The sequence below is a fragment of the Coenobita brevimanus genome, chromosome 91 (genome assembly GCF_032717465.1).
Source record: "Coenobita brevimanus isolate Jiangsu-jjx chromosome 91, ASM3271746v2, whole genome shotgun sequence".
Lineage (NCBI taxonomy): Eukaryota > Metazoa > Arthropoda > Malacostraca > Decapoda > Coenobitidae > Coenobita > Coenobita brevimanus.
Window position 1 is genome coordinate 18,123,869 of NC_137044.1, and position 24,910 is coordinate 18,148,778.

Genomic DNA, 24,910 nt, shown 5'->3' on the forward strand with positions numbered 1-24,910 from the left:
GGGGGGTAAAGGGGTGCTGGTGTCCAAAGGGAGGGGGGTAAAGGGGTGCTGGTGTCCAAAGGAAGGGGGGGTAAAGGGGTGCTGGTGTTCAAAGGGAGGGGGGGTAAAGGGGTGCTGGTGTCCAAAGGGAGGGGGGGTAAAGGGGTGCTGGTGTCCAAAGGGAGGGGGGGTAAAGGGGTGCTGGTGTCCAAAGGGAGGGGGGGATAAAGGGGTGCTGGTGTTCAGAGGGGGGGAGGTACCGGCATCCACGACACACTTCCGGTAAGAGGAGGGGCACAGAAGTGAAAACATGGAGGCCCGTAGTCTTGTGTATGGGAGACTTCGTGGTAGTATCGGTACATTTTCGGTGGGAATTTTATTGTGATTCTTACACTTTAATGCATCCTTGTGTACTACTAACATTTTTGCCTCAGTAACGTAAGCACAAGTAGTACAAAGCCTCCTGTACCAACTAGAACACAGCGGGGAAACCTATTGACGCTGTACAAATTGCTCTGTATTAATCTGGTGTTGATATTATAGCAGTTTATACAGCGAGGTAAAGTCGTTTGCCTTGAAGGTAGGAACGTGGAATTTGGCGTTGTTCTCAAGGTACTTAACGCGAAAAACCTTAACTCTTTTCCTTCAACAGTGACGTGATCCTGCGTGGCACTAGCTTAAATTTTTGAGGGTTATGGTGTTAAAAAAAAAAAAAAAAAAAGGCCACTCTGCAGTCAAAAATATATCCTTCAGTTTCACCGTCACCTGTTTTTGTCTTGCTTTGACAAACGATAAACGACAGTAATTCATCAGTCATGGAGTCTTGGGTAAATTCATGCCACTTTTCATCAAACAGATTTAGATACAACAAATGTTTGATATGGCTGGACTCACACGAATTGGCTCGACTATGCTCTGATCTAATCGTCTTGGCCTCAGCTACCTGCACACAAAATTTCAGAATGGCAGATCAGCTTGAGGCATGTGTGTGAAAATTTGGGTGCAGATTTTTTTTTTGCCTTACCCCTTATGTAATAAACATTGAAACTGACCAGATTGGTGGGATTTTTCCAAAACCTAATTACAGGTATTTACAGTAGCTCAACTTAGTATTAACCCTTTATACGGTACGACGAACCGGTAATTTAGGTATTGTACGGTACTTTGGCTGCTGTTAGACTGTTGTATCCAGCTGGAAAAAAACATTGCCCGGCAGAATATATCAAATATCTTCCAGTTTCCATAATGTCAGCATCAGGCTTTACTTTAAATCTCCCATATTTCAAACAGTATTGTATTATTAGTTTTCCTACTCCAAAGAGTGAGCAATGCACAGTTTATATTTCTCCAGAATGGAGGAAGAGAAGGTTGTTCTAACAGAACGCGTTTTCTGGCAAACAGGGAGCTCGTTCGTTCGTTCGTTAAAGATTTCCTGCACCCGTAGTGCAGGCCGGGCCATACATTAACCCGGTCGGGGAGTTTGGCTGATTATCGGTGGTCCAGAGGAAACTGCTTAGTTAAGTTGTTGAATAAAACCATGTTCTTGCTTAGGCGAATGTTCTTTATGACGGTGTTAACTAATTCGTCGGTGTTTTTGGTGAAAAATCAGGGAGCGTCTAGGATGTCCTAGGATATCGAACTTTTACACAGTGGTAGACCTTCACCAGGACGTGGGACACTTGAGACACCCCCCCCCTCCACGGGGGGACAGTCCCAGGGTGTCCCAGTCAGTGCCGGCTTGTTCGGTAATAATCATTTTACCTAGGAAAGCGAAATCATGCACCGTGGTAGACCTCAAACAAGACCAAGTATTAGGCAGTGTGATCACCGACGGCTACTCCATATGAAGGGACGGCCCTAGGGGTTTCGGACAACGATGGTACTGTATGCCTTACCAGATTTTTTTTCCCACCTAGAAAATGACGTTCTGAATACTTGTATATTTCCATCCAAACCAAGTTTATAACCCCCCCCCCCTCCTTAAGGGATGGGGGAGCAATGCCAGTTTTTAACCTAGGAACAATTTTTATACCCGTACACTCTTAGACCTCCATCCAGACCAGGTTTTAGGCAGGGTAGGACCCCCAGAGGCTGCTCCCCAAGGGAGAGGGAGCTAGGAGACTCGGGCAACGCCGGTATGCATGGTTTTATATATATATATATATATATATATATATATATTAACCTAGGAACATAAAATTTTTCATAATAGTACGCTTCCAGCCAGACTATGTTTAGGTAGAGCCCCTACCCCTACCCACCGGACCCCAGACGGCCGTCCCCACAGTGGGCCGACCCCTGGCGGTCTCCTGCTGTGGAGTGGGGCTTTACAGTTTTGCTGTGCTTGTTCTACAGTAAGATTATTACCCTCTTTCTTTCTGCAGTGAATTGGCTTTTACGTATTATATATAATTTTGTCTTAACGTAACGAAGGAAATAGAAAACTACTGAGCAACCTACTATGATTATCCAAGTACGGTAACGTTTGTACTATAACTTGTAGCTACACAGCATGTAATTAGTGAATGCACTGTAAGAGTATGTATTTAGCGCAGAAAATCAGGCAACAAGCATAAATTGGGCAAGGACATTCTGGCTGTACAGAGCAACTTTCAAGGCCCCTAATTATCCAAGCAAGGCCCGTGGCGTAACTTGTACTATGATGTAGCGTGCATGTAATTAGGGCGTACATTGTGAGCGTAGCGGTAGTGCATCAAATTACCCCGTTTGACTGATAAGGCGGCGGCATCAAGATAGCGCCACTTGACGGCCTGACAAAGCTTCCATGAGAGCACATTAAGTTTGTTTACATGGTGCCGGGGGGGAGGCGCCTTGCACCCCCTGACTGATAGTGTCGCGCCCTAATGACCTTACCGCCATCTCTATTTGCACCTGGTATTGCACTGTTGCCAGGGTAATATTGTGTGTTATTGCACGAGTGTTGCAGTTGCTGTGGTAATATTGTGTTGATATATTGCACTGTTGCGGGGTAATTGTGTTAATGTATTGCACTGTTGCCAGGGTAATATTGTATTTATGTGTTGCACTGTTGCCGGGGTAATATTGTGTTTATGTGTTGCACTGTTGCGGGGTAATTGTGTTAATGTGTTGCACTGTTGCCGGGGTAATATTGTGCTGATGTATTACACTGGTGCCGGGGTAATATTGTGTTGATGTATTACACTGTTGCTGGGGTAATAGTGTGTTAATGTGTTGCACTGTTGCCGTGGTAATATTGTGTTGATGTATTACACTGTTGCTGGGGTAATATTGTGCTGATGTATTACACTGTTGCCGGGGTAATATTGTGTTGATGTATTACACTGTTGCTGGGGTAATATTGTGTTAATGTGTTGCACTGTTGCCGGGGTAATATTGTGTTGATGTATTACACTGTTGCTGGGGTAATATTGTGTTGATGTATTGCACTGTTGCCGGGGTAATATTGTGTTGATGTATTGCACTGTTGCTGGGGTAATATTGTGTTGATGTATTACACTGTTGCCGGGGTAATATTGTGTTGATGTATTACACTGTTGCTGGGGTAATATTGTGTTGATGTATTGCACTGTTGCCGGGGTAATATTGTGTTGATGTATTACACTGTTGCTGGGGTAATATTGTGTTGATGTATTGCACTGTTGCCGGGGTAATATTGTGTTGATGTATTACACTGTTGCCGGGGTAATATTGTGTTGATGTATTGCACTGTTGCCGGGGAAATAGTGTGCATTGGTGTATTATAACATTGCCAAGGAAATATTCTGCACTAGGATCTCTTTACTATAATCATTTTACCCTAACTTGGCCTAAAATTGCCGTGTCTCTCCCTTTAGTGCCGAGTTGTAACAGTAGATTAACACTAGGACATGATACTAGTCACGAAGAAGTGCTGTGAAAAGGATGTAGAGCCACAGTGTTGTCTTTTTTCTGCCCCTGAGCTGTGTGAAATAAACTGCTGAAGGACGACAACCTGGGCCAAGTTAGAGTAAAAGGAGTATAGTCTTGTGGTTTAGTGAGTAGGGGATGGTTAGAGTTTACTGCTTGTACAATGCGACTCAGGGATTGGCAACTGGTCACGCTTTAAATTTTTGGACTGAGCAATTCAGGCCCGTGTGGTCGTCAGTTAAGGAAGCACCGTAACACCTTTTCCCGAGCGACTTGTTTTGCTCATTTCACCCTCCGGTCCTATACTGTGTAATAGAAATCCTTCAGACATCGCCATACACTGCATAAGTAACGGACAAAAGGATATTAACCAGCCATATCCAAAATATAAATCGCTAAGGAAGAGGTGCTAGGGAGCTTCCTTAACTGACAAGAATATGGATCTCTCTCTCTCTCTCTCTCTCTCTCTCTCTCTGGGTACCCATTTATCAATTTTTTAAGCCTCTTCATGAACTGGACAACTCAAGCATTTTCCTCAGCGAAGGCCAGACAATTTTATTCAAATATGGAAGCCTCATAATCTTGACAGTAGTACCTTTAACAGATGTACACCATGAACAGGTCTCCACAGCAACCTAAAATCATCGAAAATAGCCTACAATAATTTTAAGTAGTTTTGTCCTTGTATTTTTTGGTGTAATATTCACTGTAGTTTGGCTGTAATGTGTATGGTCACTGTGAAGCGTGTGTGGTCACTGTGTAGCGTATTTGGTTACTGTGTGGTGTATAATTATCGTTGCCGTATGCGTGAAGGGATACGTATAAACAAGCAGTCGTACACACAAGCTCAAGAAAGTTAGTAAATATGGAACTGGTTATGGACGAGGCCGTAATGTGGTTGTGTTAAGGTTATTGGTTATTGACACCTCTGAAAGTTAAGGGTTATTGGTTATTTACACCTGAAAGTCAAGAGTTATTGGTTATTTACACGTCAAAGAAAATACTGTTAATGGTTCAACCTCTTCCCTCCCATTACGTACTTTTCACTTTGTTCTTCCTACCTCCAGTATCTTTATCTACTATATCTGTCTATCTGTCTCTTTATCTGTCTATCTGTCTATATATCCATCTGTGTTTTATTGGTAATTTTGAATAATACAGGTTCATGACAGATTGCAAGTTAGTCCATAGAACGCTTAGTAATATAAATATGCAATTTCCTGGTGAGTTTCGTTAGATACACAGAGACTAAAATAATGAAGGTGTGGGGACGGCGTAGGGGTGAGTGAGAGTCGTGTGGGATGGGGGAAGGACCTCCTGATGGCAGAGGACTGGATGATGAGGCGATTTGTTCGTGGCCACACACTTTACGGAATTAAGTCGTCTGGCTGTTGCTAGGTCAGTGCACACACACACACACACACACACACACATACACACACACACACACACACACACACACACACACACACACACACACACACACACACACACACAAACACACACACACACACAAAACACACACACACACACACACAAAACACACACACAAAACACACACACACACACACACAAAACACACACACAAAACACACACACACACACACACACACACACACACACACACACACACACACACACACACACACACACACACACACACACACACACACACACACACACACACACACAAAACACACACACACACAAAACACACACACACAAAACACACACACAAAACACACACACACACACACACACACACACACACACACACACACACACACACACACATTCTGGCGGATCTTGGAAAGTGTTTTGTTGAAATTTTGAGAGCTCTGCTGCTACTTGGCAATTTAGTTCAGAGTAAAGCATGTGTTTATTACAGCAGCCAACAACACTGTAAAACAAGTTATAGCTACAATGTGACCCTGTCTTTATTTCCACTAACCAGTATTATTCACCCTTTCTTTGCCGTGTGTGCGTTCAGTGAGACATTTTTATTACTGTGTGGAATGTGACACCTTATTCTGTGTTACATTCATATGTATGTATGTATTTGTGTATGTATGTATGTGTATACAGTACATAGTATATATATATATATATATATATATATATATATATATATATATATATATATATATATATATATATATATATATATATGTATGTACAGTATGTATGCTTGCCGTGCCCTGTATATCCTTAATATATAAATTTAGTGTAACTACTTCATAGTATTTGAGGCTTGCTGCTAAACTCATTAACATCAGCCACTGAATTTCGTGAATGTTGACAAAAATAATTTGTGATACATTGATGGTCCTAGTGACAGTCTTGAAACATACCAAAACAAACCTGGATCAGCCAAAGAAAATCAGTTATATATGGAGGAGAGAGAGAGAGAGAGAGAGAGAGAGAGAGAGAGAGTAGGGTGTGGGGGTATGAGGAGGTGTAATGGTAAATAACAGATATTGGCAATAAACCAGCGCAATAAGTGGCTACAGTATTAATAGCTGGTTAAAAATACGCTCGCCACATAAACATCATAATAAATTCAACGTGATAGAGATGTGTTTGTGTTGTGTGTGTTGCAGTGTAACGTCCTATAGTGTAGTGTTGTGTAAGGCTGCGTTGTGTGGTGTGGTCCTGTGTTGTGCTGTGCTGCGTTGTGTGGTGTGATCATCTCTTGTGTTGTGTGTAGTATAGTGTTGTGTGGTGTTATATTTGCGGTGTTGTGAAGTGTTGTGTTTATTTTTCCAGGTAAACTAACACAAATTATAGAGCACTCGTGTCCACATCACTCATTTTACAGCCGACGTATAGAACATTTTTAATAGCCCTTCAGACCGACTACCTTGTGTGCTATTGTTGTGAACCTGTCAGTAGTGAAGGGATTGATGATGGAAGGGGTTGATGAGGGATGGGATTGATGAAGGATAGGATTGATGAGGGATGGAATTGATGAGGGATGGGATTGATGAGGGATGGGATTGATGAGGGAAGGGATTGATGAAGGAAGGAATTGATAAGAGAAGGGACTGATGTGTTCGTGTGTGTGTGTGTGTGTGTGTGTGTGTGTGTGTGTGTGTGTGTGTGTGTGTGTGTGTGTGTGTTAGTAAGAATTGTGTAAGGGGCGTCATTGTAGTGAATAGCAAAAAATTGTCAAACCTCAATAATCCAAGTTGTCTTTTAGACTAAATAAATCTTTGAAGAGAGAGAGAGCATCGTGATGAGGGGGGGGGGGAAATATTTATAACCCCTTAACACTTTCAGTCTCACAACATAGCACCGTAACACCTTTATTCCAGTGACTTATTTTTATTTTTATTTTATTGTTTATATGTTAGATATCTACGGGCGATTTTATGAATTGTAAGATTGATTTCTCGAACTGAAGAGGTTACATAGAGCCTCCATTAACACATTAGTTCAGTATTTTTTTCCAGGTTGTATATAATCACCAGTTAAAGCACAGGAATATGACCAACAAGAGGTAATCAGAGTGGACCTGGGTAAAGTCTGATTTGCGCTTCCCTGAGTTGAAGAAGATAGTTGTATGTTGAGAATAAGATTTAATGAAACTGAGAGTGTTAGTGTTGCTTCCTAGTATGTGAGTGCCAGAGTGTGGGTAACGATGGAGGTGTAGGTAGGATGGGCTGGATGGCATGTGTAGGTTAGTAGGGTAAGTTACTCTCTCTCTCTCTACCCCCATAGTGGCTAGTTCGGGAGGGAGGGGGGGAATACGCCCTGTGAAGCTGAATATCAATGTTTGAGACACACCGACAAAGTGAAAATTTTAACCCCTTTACGACGAGTACATTTTTTATATTCTAGTTACATCCACACACTTTTATTTCATTTAGAGGAGACATTTACCAGCAAAGGGATTACTGGAGGATTTTGCTATACCTTATTGTTCTAAATCTCCTTTCTCCTGGGGTGAAGAGAGGCGTCTGGAGATAGCATGAATAAAATGAAAAAATTATGAATAAAATGGAAAAAATACGCCTTAGAATTCAGTGGTTTTAAAAATTTCTCGCGGAACAGGAACTAGGAAAAAAAATCTGGCAATATGCATTAGTAATCACACGGCACTATTATATCCTACATGTATAGAGCTAACAAAACAAGCATAAAATTAGGGCAGAATAGTAATAATAATGATGATAATAATAATAATAATAATAATAATAATCACCGGGCACTCCAATTAACCGTGTGCCTTGTGAAACGATTAGGGCTCAAGGTTTGTTTTCATCACAGGTGTAAGTATGTAAGTAGGTAATGTGTTGTTTAGACTTGCCGCGGTCGATATTCGTGGCTATTTAAGTTGAGCTGACATTATAAAGAGTCAGCTCAACCGTGTGTGTGTGTGTGTGTGTGTGTGTGTGTGTGTGTGTGTGTGTGTGTCAGTACCCCTTCAACCAGAGGACGTCTTTTATACTTTCCTCACCCCACAGCGAAGTGTGGGTGGGCTGGTCGTAGTTTATTGTCAAAAGATGTGGAAAAGGAAGATGGTTCTAACGAAAAACATTACTTAGCAACCACACAGAAAACAGCTTAAGGGCTAACTGTGCTGTTGTCGCGGATTTCGTTTTAGAGCAGCCTATAGTATCATTTGCGTTTACTGTGAGCCTGTAGGTTTTGTAGAGTGCCCTGCTGAGGAATGGGGCTACAGTTTTGCCGTGCTTGTTATTACTACCAATCAGCAATGTTACTAAGCTTAGGAAAGATCATTTAAACTGAAGTGGTTAATGAAGCCTATTTCTAACCTCTCCATAGTGAAAAGCCCCACCGACGTTGCGTACAATGGTTATGAATTAGCTGGCTTAAATTCATCATACAACACCGTAGTGAGGGAGTTAAGCTGACACATGAAAGAGATGTTGTGTTCCTGCCCCGGCTAGTTACTGGATGTTAACCCGTTCAACTCGATGTCGGCCTTGCTATTTTAATCTAGGTACCTTCAAAAGGTATTATTTATCGTGGGAAACACACCTTGTAGTAAAGGGAGATACAACCTGGTATTTTTACTACGCTGCGAAGTTGAATAAAATCGTCTGGTAGGAGCAAGGGGGAAAAAAAAAAAAAAGCCAGCCTAGTGTAGGGTTTAGGGCACCATTACTCGAAAAAATTGGACCAGAAGATTTTACTCAGGCTAGGGGAGATTTTTTGAGCAGGATGAGTTAAATTTAGCCATCATTAACCCATTCAGTACGAGAGAGCTTTCCTGAATAACTACAAGATGACAAGAATGAAATACAAGCGATGGGACTGAAGTGTTTAAACTGCAGTAGGTTAATGTACCTGTTGATGGCCATTGAAACTAAAGTGGAGAGGGACGAAGATAAAGTGATGTTTGGAGAGGTGAGGTGAGTGATCAGCTGTTGAGAGTAAGGTGTAAAGGGGTAAGGTGAGTGAGGTGCGTGAGGGTGGGATGTGTGAGGATCTGTGAGGTGTGTCATTGGAAAGAAAGAATAAAAGTTTTTGTTAAATAAAATAGTCTGTCTGCAGCAAAAGTAGTGAAAAATAGATTGTGAGATTGAAGGGGGAAAAAACGATTTGGTGAGGTGTGCCTGTGCCTGCCTGGAGGGGGGGGGGGCGGTGTGCTGAGCGGGCTGAGGTGTACGTGTGCCTGCTTGTGGGGAAGGGGACCTGAGCGGGCTGAGGTGTGCTTGACTGTTCATGTTTGTGGGGCGAAGTGTGCCTGTGCATGGTTTGAGGGAGGGGCAAGCGGGGGGATGTGCCTGCGCCTGCCTGGGGGGAGGGGGCGTGCTGAGCGGGATGAGGTGTGCCTGTGCCTCCTTTTGGGGGGGGGGGCTAAGCGAGGGCAGTCGAGCTTTACAACATTCCAGCGTCAAATTAGTCACGCTTGTTGCAGACCATCGATCCCACACACACGCACACTCACGCGGACATGCACATGTACACACGCACACAGACAAACACGGATGCACACACAGACACACGGGCGCTCATGCACATGCACAGGCACACACAGACACACACGCACTCTCTTCCTTTGACGAGCAGGCGTTGTTATTGTGGTACTTGCCTACATAGCCATTCATTCTCATTACTGGATGGAAATGAGGATCATTTTAATGCATCCTATTCCACGGCGTATTTTGTTCATTTTATTCAAACCACCGCCAGACGATTTTTGCCAGCATCTGCAATAGTAAAGGGGTTAATCCTTGACCAATAGGCTACCCCTTGCACATAATTTCGTCGCAACTTTTTGAGATATTGTGTGGACAGAAAAACACTGGAGATCATTTAACCTCCCAACCGTATGCCATCGGATTGCAAGGGTTTAGAGTATTCATTATGGCGCTGATTTCTCTGTTGCCTCTCAAGGGTAAACACGCCACACTGTATGTTTACATTGTTCAGTCACTCTAACTAGGTGGATATTTTCAACCTGTGGCGGCTTATTTTCCGTAGCTTAGCTGCTGGAGGAGAAAGTGCTGCTGCCTCACATCCCTTCCTTAGCACTTCTTTGTGACTAGCATCGTATTCTGGTGTTCATCTGTTGTTTCACCTCAGAAGTGAAGGGGATGAGACGGTAATATTTCCTCGTTAAAAATAGAGTACCGGTATAGTTCTTCCGCCTTGGAAAAGTGCGTGAACGATTAGCCCTTTCAGTTTGATTACATTTTTATAATTTATTGCTGCCACGTACACACTTCTAACCACTTCAGTCCGATGGCTTATTTTTATTGTTTATTCTCTCCGACAAGAAGAGAATGTTTTCACCTCTGTTTGTTTGTTAGTTTGTCTGTCAGCAGGATTACCGGTACTCAAAAATCTAAAGATACTTTTGGACCAAATTTGATGGGTAGATAGCCCATATCCAGGGGAACAATCGATTAACTTTTGTGACCGATCCAGATTGTACTACAGATTCTGGATCCGGAAAACGCTTTTGTGAAACCCTAATCAATTATGAAAAACCCTAACCCTGAAGAGTGGTTTGGATATTTCGTTGTCCTTTTCGGAGAGATGCTCTTCACTGAGTGCCCCTCTAATTCATCATAGTTTCAGATGATTTTACTCTGCCTCGGAGGAATTTTCAGCCTGGAAGAGTTAGATAAAACATTCATTGGCTCCTTCACTACAAGCTTAGTAAAAATGGGCCTCGAGAGATCACGAAGATAGTGAAGTAGAACATCGAACTGAAAGGGTTAACTTGGTGTCCACTTCAAAATAAGGAGTGATATACAGCCTTCACAACCCCTACACTGCGACAGCCTTCCCAACTTGAGTAAAAATATCATGGTGACAGCAGGACTATTAAAAATGAATAAGGACGTCATCGTGGTGAAGGGCTGATCAATCTCTTCATTGTGGTGACGGATATTTTGTTTTTTTTTTGGTTTATTCTAACATCAGACGATTTTAATTAACGTACAGTTGTTTTTTAATTGAAGGGATTAATGAAAGCTGCATCTGTGTCCTTCAGTCCGAAAAATCTGGCAAGGTAAATAAAATCGCCCGTTGGTAGCAATAATTATAACAGACATCTTATTAAAAGGGTTAATGGGTTAATGATAGAATGTTAATAATATTCAAACCACAGTTACTATTAATACTATGCTCCTTTTACTTTACTTTAACTTGGCCAAAAATTCCCATCTCCCCATCTTCACGTCTTGAGTTTTAGCAGTACATAGAAAACGATGCTAGTCAGGAAGAAGTGTTGTGGAAAGAATGTCGAGTCTTAGCACTGTCTAGTTTTGTCCCTGAGCTGCATGAAATAGGCTGCTAAAGGACGACAATTTGGGCCAAGTAAAGGTGAAACGAGTATAGGTAATGTTATGGCAAAGAAAAATGGGTAAATTTAGCATATCAGCTGCACGAGGAACCCAAGTCAAAGTATTTTTTTTCTTGCTTTTTTTCAAGTCTCAGTCATTCCCTTCAACACGATCCGCAACAATCGTAGTTACATCCAGATCCCTAATTGTTCTGGTGGGTGAGCAGGGCGGAGATATGTATTTGTGCCTATCGACAACACGTGGGAGATTAAGGGAAACGGTTATTCTTTGCCTAGTCCCAGTCTTCCCCTTGAACAGAAGCATCAGTCGAATTTCCAACCCAGGTCCCTATTGCCTAACATTTTACACCCGAAGTTGCCAGTGTGTGTGTGTGTGTGTGTGTGTGTGTGTGTGTGTGTGTTTAATACTTTAATCCAGTGACACTATTTCTCATGTTATCCTTGCATTCTCCGGACGATTATTTTCACCATTGGATAGTCTTCTCGAACTGGAGCATGTAGACTATTTCCATTAACTCTTGCTTTACCAATGGCCTCTCCTAAATTACGTGAAGGTGTCTGGTAGCAACGAGAATGAGATATAAAAATGCGCCACTGGGGTTGCAAGGGGTTGAAAGCTACCAAACACTTCACAGCCAGTCTAGCGTAAACAGCGAATCTAGCGTAAATAATGTGAAAAATACAACACAGAATTATATATTGATAGTAATTTATATCCTAAAATGGCGTCATGGATCTTAACTACTTCCTTCAGACGATTTTATTCAACTCAGGAATGATCTCGGTATAGGGTAATGAAGGCTGTATCTAACCCTTCAGTACGATAAGTCTTCTAAGTGAAACCGTATGAAGGCAGTGAAAAAATGAATAAATAAATAAATAAAAACAGGTCACCGGAATGAAGGGGACACATCTAATAAATACGTCTCATGAGTGGCCTTTCACTGTGTGTGTGTGTGTGTGTAGTAAGCAATGAGCCCTCCCGAAACTACGGATATCCCGGGAGATAGCGGAGTGGCGGACGTAGGAGATAGATATGGAGAACTTGTCGTACGATGGTTGTGGTAGCTGAAACCTGAGTCCATATCCATTTTTTCATTTATTTTAACGGTAAACAATTCGCCATAACGACCAAGTATATCAAACATGTCTATAACGAGTAACTACTTTCAAATGAGTATCTATCACGGTTAGCTATCTAAAACAAGTCTATAACGTTTAACTGCTTTCAAATGAGTGTGAGAATTAGTATCAGAAATCGTATTTTTTTTTTTTTTTTTTTTTACAGTTACTATAATTTAGGTGTAAGCTGTGTGGTAGGTGTATGAGTGTAAAGTTAAAGTATAAATAAGCAGTCTCTTGCACTGTTTAAGCACGATAAAGTACGTAGATGTGAAACCATACGGGTGTGCTGTATCCATTCATGATCTGCTATTTTACTTCATGTAACTTCATTATTCCTCCTCAATCTAACTTCAGTTCTAGCAACACTCCCCCTCTTTCTGTATATTCAGACATACGCTTCCTCAACACACACACACACACACACACACACACACACACACAGTAAAATACAAAAACATGTAATTCTGATGAGTTGGCGCCATAGGAAGTGAAGAGATGAAAGTATCGTACGGAGGATATGCTCTAAATCTACGACACATTTAAAAAGTGTTGGTGTGTGAGTGCGTAAGTGCAGCGATGCTTAGATGGGTAGACACTACACTGCTTTTACACTATCTTGGCCTAAGATTGCCGTCTGTTCATCCTTAATGCTGACTTGTAACAGCAGATTAACAGAAAATATTGCATGTCACATAAAAGTGCCGTAGAAAGAATGTAGAGCCGTGTCATTGTCTCTACGTGATATAAGCTGCAATGGACGAAATTTTGGGTCAAGTTAAAGTGAAAATCGTATAACGCAGCCTCAGTCCTATTGGGAACGACTCAGTTATTTAAGGTGGCGTCGCTCAGGTGAGAAAACGTGTTGTAGTTTATCAGAATGTTAAGTTTTATCATCCATAGTTCTCTTCCTAATGCCAGCCGGGCACAAGTGGTGGCATTTATAACGTCTCCTGACCAATTTCTATCATAAACAAGCCTCCATACCAGGTGGCTACGTATTCATTTTTTTTTTTCTATTTTACTTTGATAGTCACCCAGATTCGACCGTGCTGTGTCTGGTGTCTGTAAAATGAAAACAAAATATTCTAGCAGTTTAAACAGCGTTACTCTAGTAGAATTTATAAATGCGATCCAGAGATCAGGTGGATGGTGAGGTGTGGCCTAAAGTTGTTGCTGGTGGGTTGTGATTTTACAGTATGGTGATCTCTTCTGTGCAGGAAATTAAACTCGCTTACATTGTCTGTACTGGCAAGATTCATACCGGAATAGGGTTCCAGTCAGGCAGAATCTGTTTGCATCTTTGAAATGAATATTAGTTTGTGGTAATAATTTCATCCAATGCTGCTACTGCTCATTTCTCCGTAAAACAGTGCCAGACTGGTTTTGTTCATTTCGTGGCCTTAGTCGTGTACGTGATATAAAGAACAGAACAGTGTAGACCAGGGGTTCCCAACCTTTATTTACCCATTACCCCATTTTCCACACCTCCCTTCACTCATTACCCCTCATTGCTTATGTTTCCACAATTGCATTTTAGCTGCTTAACATTTTGATGCCTAGATTTTAGTTTGAATATAGGACTTAAAGGTTAGGCTAAAACCAAGAGAGTTATTGCAAGGAGTAATTTATTTTTATTATTAACACTGATACCAAATAAACATGACTTTAAACATTCATCTCTGAATTTTAGTATAGGTCTGAAAGTCTATCATAACTGGTATGATTTTTAGATTTTTTTTTTTTTTTTTTTTTTTGTTACCTCCCCCATTACCCTTCACAAAAGACCAAATTACCCCACTTGGGGTAATTTACCCCAGGTTGGGAACCCCTGGTGTAGACAAAGTTACAATCTATCATCTTCATTGCGAATTATTTCGTCCAGTTTACTTAGCTTTTGTTGTTTCTTCATACGGAAAATATCGCTTTTGTATAACAGTAATTTCCAAATTACGCCTCTCACTGAAAATGGGTCAGCAGTCCGGAAGAAACTAAATAGATCAGGTACGGCGATTATCGTCTCGTCTTATACACCCTTGGCAAGAAATTTTCAGTCATTTTCGTCCAGGTCTCACAGTATAAAGGGAAACGTCAGATCAGGGCAGTAAAAATGAACATGCATTTGCATTACAAGCTGCACCATCAGCTTCAATAACATTTGTAGTATTTACGGTATGGATTTGAAGCAGGCATGTGACGCAGTAGATCGTCAGGCACTGTGAAGGGGACTGGGGCGCGTATGGGTATAGATGGGAGATTGCTCAGCGCTGTCCAGAGTACGTATGATGGAGCAGTAGCATTTGTGAAAGCGAATGGTGTGTTGTGGGAGATTCAGCATATTAATAGACTGAAAAAGAGTCGTCATGTCACCTACTTGTTTTTATGTAGATGGAGTAGAAGAGGTGAAGGCGAGCGCACATGGTAGGGGAGTGTTCTTTAAGAGAGGCAGTAATGATGTGGAATTATCTGTTCTAATGTTTTGCGGATGATGCAACGCTAATACCAGAAATGGAAGTGAAGCTGGAGTCTGGCAGAAAACTGTTGTAGTGTGTGTGAAAAAACAAGTTGAATGTAGAGAAAAGCATATTCATAGTGTTTGAGAGATAATAACAAACTGTACTGTAAGCTGATACTGGATGAAATCGAAATGAAGATGTGCGGGTGTTCATGTATTTAAGCAGTGTTGTCAAGAGACTGTTTTATGGAAAATGAATCGAAAAAAGGTGCAGCAAAGAAAGAAGTTGTCAGGAATATTAAGAGCACTGACGAGATAAAGGAATTTAAGTGAGAGAGTGGAGTACACATTGCATGACAGTAGTTCCAGCACTGATGTGCAGTAATCAAACATGAACGATTCTTGAGGGGACGAAGAGTGAGAGTTATTGAAATAAGTTAACTTGGCAATACCTATGAGTGACGTAGAGGAATGGGTAGACAAACGAAAGGATTCGTGGGGATTGTGGTATGAGATGGGTGCGGAAAAGTAAAAAAAAACGTTGAGTTGGTCTTCAGTCTCTCTCACTCCAAGCGCGCTAGGTGGCCAAACCACCTCAGTGTTTTTTTTTTTTTCTTTCCCCACAACACCTCCACCAAATTCATCATAATTCCATTCATTTGCTCATCTGTCTCCACGTCACTTCACTGGCACACCTAAGTTAACTTATTTCAAGAGCTCTCACTGTTTGAGTGAGGTGGGTTCGAGGAGCAGGAGATAGGAGATATGGTGTCAGCGTGTGTAAAGGAAGGTGGTATGTTGTGGGAAGAGGGCTCGTTACCGTGTAGGGGCAGGACGCATGAGGGTCCTTTCATCGGGGCCACTCACCACAGGATGCGAAGTCAGGAAATGAGCATATACTTGTGTGTGTGAATATATATATATATATATATATATATATATATATATATATATATATATATATATATATAAAATCCGTAGAAATAATGGGGAGACAGACCACAGTTTTTTTGGTCTACCTGTCGCAATATACTCAGGTATATATGGTGTCAATGCCAGTAGCATGCTCGTCAGTATAATACTGGATTGAAAATGTTAATGCGATTTCACATGTTATTTCTTGCTGTTTTTGTTCCGTTCATTCCTCACTTTCCCCTTTCTAACGGGCATTTGAAAAATACGGACAGTCTTTGTCACAAGTGCCGCCTCTTCACCTCATCCTCGGTCTACCTCTCCCCCTTTCCCTCCTGTCACTGCCATCCATTTTCTTAATCTATCTCTGTCTTCATTCTCTCTCAGTGGCCAGCACATCTACATCAGCACCACAACACTTCCAAACTTCCTCATCTGTCCATCCACATAACTCCACACGCTTCTCTCAGATAACTCGCTTCATCTCTTCTCACCCACTACTTATGTCCTTCCAGCAAAGTCCAAGCTTCACATCTAACCGATAATTCCAGCTGGTAATTGTAAGGCTGGTGACACTGGTATTGCATCTAAGTGGTATGATGGTGTAGTGGGCTGGGTGGTGGTAGTTTATTCCGGTATGGTGGACTTCCGGCAAGGTGTGGTATTAAAGTTTGGAAGGGGGTGTCGTGTTCTTGGTGGCCTCTGGAATAATGGAGGCCAGGGGGAGGGGGAGACGGGGTGCGAGAGGGAGAGGGAGACGTGGTGGGAGAGGAAGAGCGAGAGGGAGAGGAAGAGGGAGAGGGGAGTGTCACCCTTAGGCTCTCTTCCCAACGCCTCGCACAGTCTCTCTCTCTCTCTCTCTCTCTCTAGGCATTCCCACCTCCCCATCCCGCTTCTCCCCACTAACCCCTCCCTTCCTCTCCTGTCTCCCTTCCCCTCTAACACTCTCTGTCTTAGCCTTCCTACCCATCCCCTCGTCTCTCTTTCTCCCCTCTTTCTCCCTCCTTCACATACCGACCCCTTCCCTTTATTGTCTTAGCCTCCCTCCCCTCCCCCTCCCTCTTTGCTCTCTCTCTCTCTCTCTCTCTCTCTCTCTCAACTCCGTCGTCCTACCTCTCCCTTCTCCTCTTCCCGCTCCCCATCTCACTTGTATATTCCCTACCTCCTCTTTCATTCCTCTCCCTCTTAGCCTTCCCGTCTCCCCTGTTCCTCTTCCTCCCCGCCCCTACCTCTCTCTTATGGATTCTCAACCTCCTCCTCCTCCTCCTCCCATCATCCCTCATCCCTCTCAGTCATAGCCTACATACCCTTCCCCTCACCTCTCTCTCTCTCGTAATCCTCCTCTCTTCCTCTCCTCATCCCACAAACTCTGTCCCCCTCATCATATTTTCCCTACCTCTTTTTCCCCTCCTTGCCATCCCTCTCCTCCCCTCACTCTCCTTTACTTCTTTCCGGTCGTCTCTCCTTCCCTCTTTCTTTCCTTATCTCCCACCTCTTTCTCTCTTCCCCCTCTTTGCCTTCCCAGCTATCCTGAATGTCTCCCCTTCCTCTTCCCCAGGTCTCTCTCTCTCTCTCTCTCTCTCTCTCTCTCTCCCTCCCTCCCTCCCTCCCAAGATTTCTCAGAGTTTTCCCCTCTCCCTCATTTCCCCTCCATTCACCCCTCACTTTCATTTCTATATCCTGTTCTCTCCTAATTCTCCATTTTTATCACTTATTTCTCCTTCCCTTGCCTTCCCTCCCCCTCCCTTCCCTTCCCATCTCATCCCATCCCATCTCATCTCATCTCATCTCTTCCCTTCCCTTCCCTTCCCTTCCCTTCCCTTACCTTACCTTCCCTTCCCTTCCCTTCCTATTTTCCCCATCCCTTCCCATCCCATCCCATCCCTTCCCATCCCTTCCTTTCTCTTCCCTTCCCTACCCTTCCCTTCTTTTTCCTTCCTATTCCATGTCTTCCCTTCCCACTTTTTCCCTTCCCTTCTTCACAGTTTCTCTTCCATTTTCCGCCTTTCCTTGTACCCATCAACCTCACTTCTCTTCTGTTTTTATCCATATTCTCTCCGGACGATTTTACTCAGCTTAGGAGGGACTAGAGGGGTTGGATAATAGACTTCCTAAACCCCTTCAATACCAGTGGGTTTTCCTAAGCTGAATATAATCGTCTGGGATAAGTAGGATTGGAATCTATACCGTCCTTAGGGTGAAAGAGTTAAGATTAAACCATGAAGACGATTTTTTTCCTAACCAGATGATTTCTCTCTCTCTCTCTCTCTCTCTCTCTCTCAAAACGTGACCCAGCCCTGCCCCTCACAGCTTATATTCTCTCACTCCTCTCACATCCCCCACCCCCCTGTCATCCCCATCCCCCTGTCATCCCCATCCCCCTCTCACCCTCACCCCCTCTCATCCTCACCCCTTCTCACCACACTCCTCACCACACCCACTCTCACCACACTCCTTACCACACCCCTCATACTCCCACCCCCTCTCACCCCAACCCCTCTCACCCCAACCTCTCTCACCATACCCACTCACCACACCCCCTCACCCACACCCCATCTCACCACATCCCCCCTCACCCCCACCCCATCTCACCACACCCTCTCTCACCACACCCCCTCTCACCACACTCCTCACCACACCCCTTCTCACCACACTCCCTCTCACCCCCACCCCCTCTCACCCCCATCCCCTCTCGCCACACCCACTCTCACTCCCACCCCCTCTCACCACACCCACTCTCACTCCCACCCCCTCTCACCTCCACGCCCTCTCACCACACCCCCTCTCACCTCCACCCTCTCTCACCACACCCCGTCTCACTACACCCCCCTCACACCGCACCCCCTCTCACCACACATTGTACCACATCCCCTCTCACCAAACCCCCTCACACCGCACTCCCTCTCACCGCACTCCCTCTCACCACACTCCCTCTCACTCACCACACCCCCTCTCACTCACCACACCCCCTCTCACTCACCACACCCCCTCTCACCTCCACTCCCTCTCACCACACTCCCTCACTCCCATCCCCTCACTACACTCCCTCTCACCACACCCCCTCTCACCCCACCCCCTCTCACCACTCCCCCTCTCACCACACCCCCTCTCACCACACCCCCACTCACCCCATCCCCTCTCACCCCATCCCCTCTCACCACTCCCCCTCTCACCACACTTCCTCACCACACCCCGTCGCACCCCATCCCCTCTCACCTCCACTCCCTCTCACCACACTCCCTCTCACCACTCCCCCTCTCACCACACCCACTCTCACCCCATCCCCTCTCACCACTCCCCCTCTCACCGCACCCTTTCTCACCACACCCTCTCTCACCACGTCTCCTCTCACCACACCCCTTCTCACCACATCCCTTCTCACCATATCTCCTCTCACCACACCCCCTCTTACCACACCCCCTCTTACCACACCCTCTCTCACCACACCCCTATCACCACTCCTCTCACCACACCCCCTGCCCCTCCGCAATCACTCATCTTTTTGCCTCGAAAGGACCACTAAGGCTGTTGCAGTTTGCCTTTGTACTCCCTTTTACTGTCACCACCACCAACAACACCACCCAGTACCACCTCTCACCACCACTACCACAGCAACTACAACAGCATCCACCACCACCGCTACAGCTCACTAATACCACCACCACCACCTACTACATCCTATAAATACCACCACATCACCATCACCGTCAACCACATCTGACAAGTACCACCAGCACCACCACCACCACCACCACCACTGCTACTACTACTACTACTAGTAGTAGTAGTAGTAGTACAATCACTGCATCGCACCAATACCACCACCATCTCAGCTACTTCTCCCCAGTCCCCACCACCACAGTCTCCACCTCACCCTACCTCTCCTCTTCCCCCCCTCTCCTCCCGTGTCTCTCTGTCTCCTCATTTACCCTTTCATTATCTGCCCTTAATCTTTACTCCCCATCTGCCTCACACTAACATCTTTCCTTTCTCTCCATTTTCCTATCCTGTTTTTTCTCTGCCTTTCTTTCCTTCCATGTTACTCTCCCCTCCTGAGTGGCCATAGTACTCAGCCGATACCCTTATTGCCTGGGTTTTATGTGGCAGTAGTAGTAGTAGTAGTAACCATCATCATCATCATCATCATGAACAGCCTGGGCCAGTGGACTACAGGCTTCTCCCAACTCTCTCCACTCAGATATATAAATTCTTTCCTTGTTCCATTCACTTCCAGCAAATCTGCCAGTGTCATCTTTTCATCTTATTCCCTGTCTGTCTCTTCCTCTCACTCCGTATCTTCTGGGCCACTCCGTTTACTCTGGGTCTTCTTCTCCTCCCATTTTCTCCTTGTCCTTCTTTTTCTTCTTTTCCGCAGCCCATACCCATTTTTACTCCTCTTATGGTGTCAGATGGAGGAAGAGTATACTGTATAAATTTATCTCCCTGTACTCCTTGTTCCTTTATCCAAGAGGCTCTCCTTTTCTCTCCCCTTCTTATCAAAATTCCTTCCAGCACCATCAAGCACTGCAAAGTTTACGTTCAGAGAAGTTTGTTGCGTGCAGAGACATATTCACAAGTCAGAACAAGGAACACGCACTAATTATATACTGTACTTTATTATTATTATTATTATTATTATTAGTCGTAGTAGTGGTAGCAGTAGTAGTCGGGGAGTATACAGTAGGTTTGCGCCGTTCCGTCAGTCCGTCAGTCCGTCCGAATTTCTTGTCCGCTTCTTAACTTGCACATGCATGGACAGATTTTGATATAGCTCCACATAATTGTTTCCCATACCATGACGGTGTGTCGCGCGCAACAACCAGCCGTCTACTCCCTGTCAAGGTCACACGTGGGGCTTAGACGAGGTCGGGTGCTGTCATACATAACAGCCATAGCTACAGTACATTCGTGTCCGCTCAGTGTTGTCTGGGGAGATCACTGAATGGCTGTACATACGTTTTGCTGTCACACCCACATTGTATACACAGTACATATGTATGCTTATCATCCGGTAGGGCACTTTGTATTGCATGCCAGTACTTGGCAGCGACTTGTTATAATAATAATAATTTTTTTTTTTTTTTTGCTTAGAGATAAATTCCTTCCATCCATGAAATTCCCCCCCCCCCTCGGGCAATTCTCCGCTTGGTTTTGTTAGTATTAGCTGGTTATTGTGTGTAGTGACTCTCTCTCTCTCTCTCTTAATCTCCCTGCCTGCTCACTTCTCCTTCCCTCCCTCCCTCCAGCCCTCCGTCTTCCCTCCCCTCCCCTCCCGTAGTGCTTACCTCCCCTTTAAATTCTCTCCTCTTTCTCCCTCCTCTCTCTTCCGCTTCCTGTTTCGCGTACTTTCCTCATTTTTCTTTCCTCTCCACTCTCCTCCTCCTCCTCCTCTCTCTCTCTCCCTCTCCCTCTCTCTCTCTCTTCCTCTGTTGCATCTTCCTCTTTCTCCTCCTTCTCGTCTTCTTTGTTCGTCCATTTTTCTTTGCTATCCTTGTCTTACTCTTTCAGTATTTTATGTTTTCGTCTCTTCCTCTTCCTTTCGTTCTTGTTTCTGCTCTGTTGCTTTTTTCTTCATTCCCACACATGAAAGTATGAGAGAGAGAGAGAGAGATATGGTGGTTGCAGAAGGTGGTGTGTTCAGTATGTTAGGTGTTTGTGTGTGTGTGTGTGTGTGTGTGTGTGTGTGTGTGTGTGAGAGAGAGAGAGAGAGAGAGAGAGAGCGATGGTTGGAGAAAGGGTGACTGGTGGCGTGTTCAATATGTAAGGAGAGAGAGAGATGGTTGGAGAAAGGGTGACTTGTGGTGTGTTCAGTATGTTAGGAGAGAGAGAGAGAGATGTGATGGTTGCACAAGGTGGTGTGTTCAGTATGTTAGGTGTGTGTGTGTGTGAGAGAGAGAGGGAGAGAGAGAGACGTGATAGTACTGAAGGGGTTGCGGATAGTGTGTTCAATACGTGAGGTGGGAGAGACGGGCTGGTTTAACACCGACACTTTCATCACGTACACTCCTTTCACCTTAACTTGGCCTAGCTCTGTATCATACCCATAGCACTTCTTCGTGACTAGCATTATGTTTTTGGTGTTCATCGCCTGTTACAACTTAGCATTCAAGATGGGGGGGGTGTCACTTTTCGGCCAGGTTAGAGTAGATGGGGTATTGATTTGTGTTGTTACTCTTGTTGGTACCAGGTAGTTTATTCCCTCACGTATAGGTCATTCCTCTTTACCCCTCAGCTCGTTCTCGCTCTCCCTCTCCTCAGTCTCGTCAGTTGAGTCCAGTCGTGTGGCGGTAGAGGGAACAAAACCAACTACGGAAGGAGTAAAGAGCCATTGACGACAGTACTGTGTGTTATGTTGTATACGGTCGATGTGTGTCCTGGTACTGCTATGTGTGATTTTCTTTCTTTCCATTTCTTAATACTGAGGGCTTGGTGGCAGAGGAGGAGGAGGAGGAAGAACAAGAAAAGAAGAGGAGGAGGAGGAAGAGAAGGAGGAGGGGGAAGGAAGGAAGTAGGGGAGAGGATGTGATGGGTAGGAGAAGATGAGGCGCTCCGTGCATCTTCCTGTCCTCGTACGCTCTCACAATATTCTGTTTTCACCATCTTACGCACAGCCATTGTCTCTGTGTGATCTTGTTTAGTATTGCTGGTAAATTCTCTTGGTTTATTATTGTCTCATCTGTCTTCAGAGGATATAGTACACACAATTTTATCTCATGTACATATTTCTGGATCCTGTCTCATCCCGTCATCAGGTGGGAATAAGGTCATGATAAAGATGATGATGATGATAATAATTGATGACGATGATGATAATGATTGATGACGATGATGATGATGATGATGATGATGATAATAATAACTGATGAGGATAATGACGTTAGTGGTGGTGGTAGTGTTGATAATGATTGATGATGATGATGACGATAATTTCTTCTTCGCCTTAATGATGAGTGATTATTTTTGCTCGCTATCTCAGGAGCACCATGTGGGTTGACTGTACTCTTTTTCTGCAGTCTGTGTGTTACGCTTTAGGAGACTTACTTGTAAATGAACAGGTTTATAAAGAAACTATATAATCTCCCATGCATCTCTTACACCTGAAGTCTGAGCCAGGGAATTCCAGCCATTATCAACTATATATAAGTGAGAAAGTCTGATCTCTTGTATAGTTAGCTGTATGTAATTTTGAGAAAGTCTAATCTCTTGTATAGTTTGGGACTTTGATAACAGCTGGCACATAGAGTCTTAGGAGTGAAATAAACCGCTTCACTATGATGACGTATTTCTCATTTTACACTACCTCCAGACGATTCTAATTCAACTTACGAAGGATCTCTCGTAGTGAAGGGGTTAACCCAGTGAGTCCGGGGATGTCTTTTTTCTTTTCATTTTTGCCATCTCGTAAAAATTATATTCACCTTTGGCCAGACTTTTTGGGGAATTGGAGAGGTTTGATGAAGTCTTAATAAACCCCATCAGCACGAGAGGCGTATCTACCAGACCCATATTTTCGTTGATTGAGGAAGCTCCCTGACACCTTCTCCTAAGTGACTTATTTTGCTTATTTCACCTGACTACCTTCCTCTGTGTTACATAAATCCTTCCAGTATCGCCGTACTCTGCAGAAGTGACGTACAGAAGGATAGGAACCTGCCGTATCCAAAAAATAAATCGCTAAGGAAGAGGTGTCACAGATTCAGAGGGTTAATGAATGCTCTGTCTATCCACACCAGTTCCCAAAGTCTCCTAGTTGAAAGAAAATCATGTGGAGATAACAAGAATAAATTTATGCAGATGTAAGGGGGTCGCAGGTGTTAAATGTGACCCCAGACCTTCACTGATGTTCTTACCGGAATATTATTAATTCTGTATCGCGTCGGGTATATCAAGGGCCTGTGACCTCGTGTGTGGGGAGTCGGTGAGTGAGTGGTGCCAGGAGAGGTGAGGCAGGGGTGAAAGGTGAGGCAGGAGGAGGGAGGTGAAGTAGGAAGGGGAGAGTGGGGTAGGAGGAGGAGAGTGAAGGAGGAGGAGAAAAGTTAGGCAGGAGGGGGGGGGGAGATGAGGCAAGGGAGGGAAGTGAGGCAGGAGCAGGGGAAGGGAAAGAGTCAGGAGGCAGGAGAGGGGAATGAGGCAGTAGGCGGAGGGGATGAGGCAGTAGGCGGAGGGGATGAGGCAGGAGGAGGGGAATGAGGTAGTGATGAGGTAAAGAGGCAGAGGGTAGACAGGGTGAGACAGGCAGGGGATGAGTCATGGTGGGGCAGGCAGGGTGAGACAAGGGACAGGTGGAAGTGCAGGTAATTAAGTGAGCGATAACAATCTCATGTGTATGTATGTATGTACGCATGCATGTACGTACGGATATTTGTATGCATATATCGTGTACGAACAGGATGCATTTACGTACCTGTGTATATGTGTGTGTATATGTGTGTGTATGTATGTATGTGGATGTATATATGAATGTTTATAATGTACGGCCATACCACGTTGAGTACACCGCTTCCCGTCCGATCAGCGAAGTTAAGCAACGTTGGGTCTGGTTAGTACTTGGATGGGTGACCGCCTGGGAACACCAGATGCTGTTGGCATCCCTACGTGTCAGGTGGGGTTGGTGGAGGATTAGTGCCCCTCCCTGTAAAACAATTAGCTCTAAGCCGTTGGCCACCCCGTTTGGGATACATGGCGTCTGGCAATGAATGAATGAAAATGAATAATGTACAGTATCCATGTGCTTGTACCTCTCACGCCGTTGGCCCTATTTTTATTTTTTT

General features: G+C 44.2%; 1 protein-coding gene and 1 non-coding gene across 2 annotated transcripts in view; both read left to right on the forward strand.

The window, feature by feature from the left end:
* The window catches only part of LOC145411804 (regulator of G-protein signaling 7-like), a 344,883-nt gene that overhangs the window by 22,746 nt on the left and 297,227 nt on the right, over nucleotides 1-24,910 (forward strand). The gene's annotated exons all lie outside the window — the stretch shown is intronic.
* LOC145412007 (5S ribosomal RNA) lies at nucleotides 24,609-24,727 on the forward strand. Its single transcript, XR_013899517.1, has one exon. It is a non-coding gene; the product is annotated as a 5S ribosomal RNA (ribosomal RNA).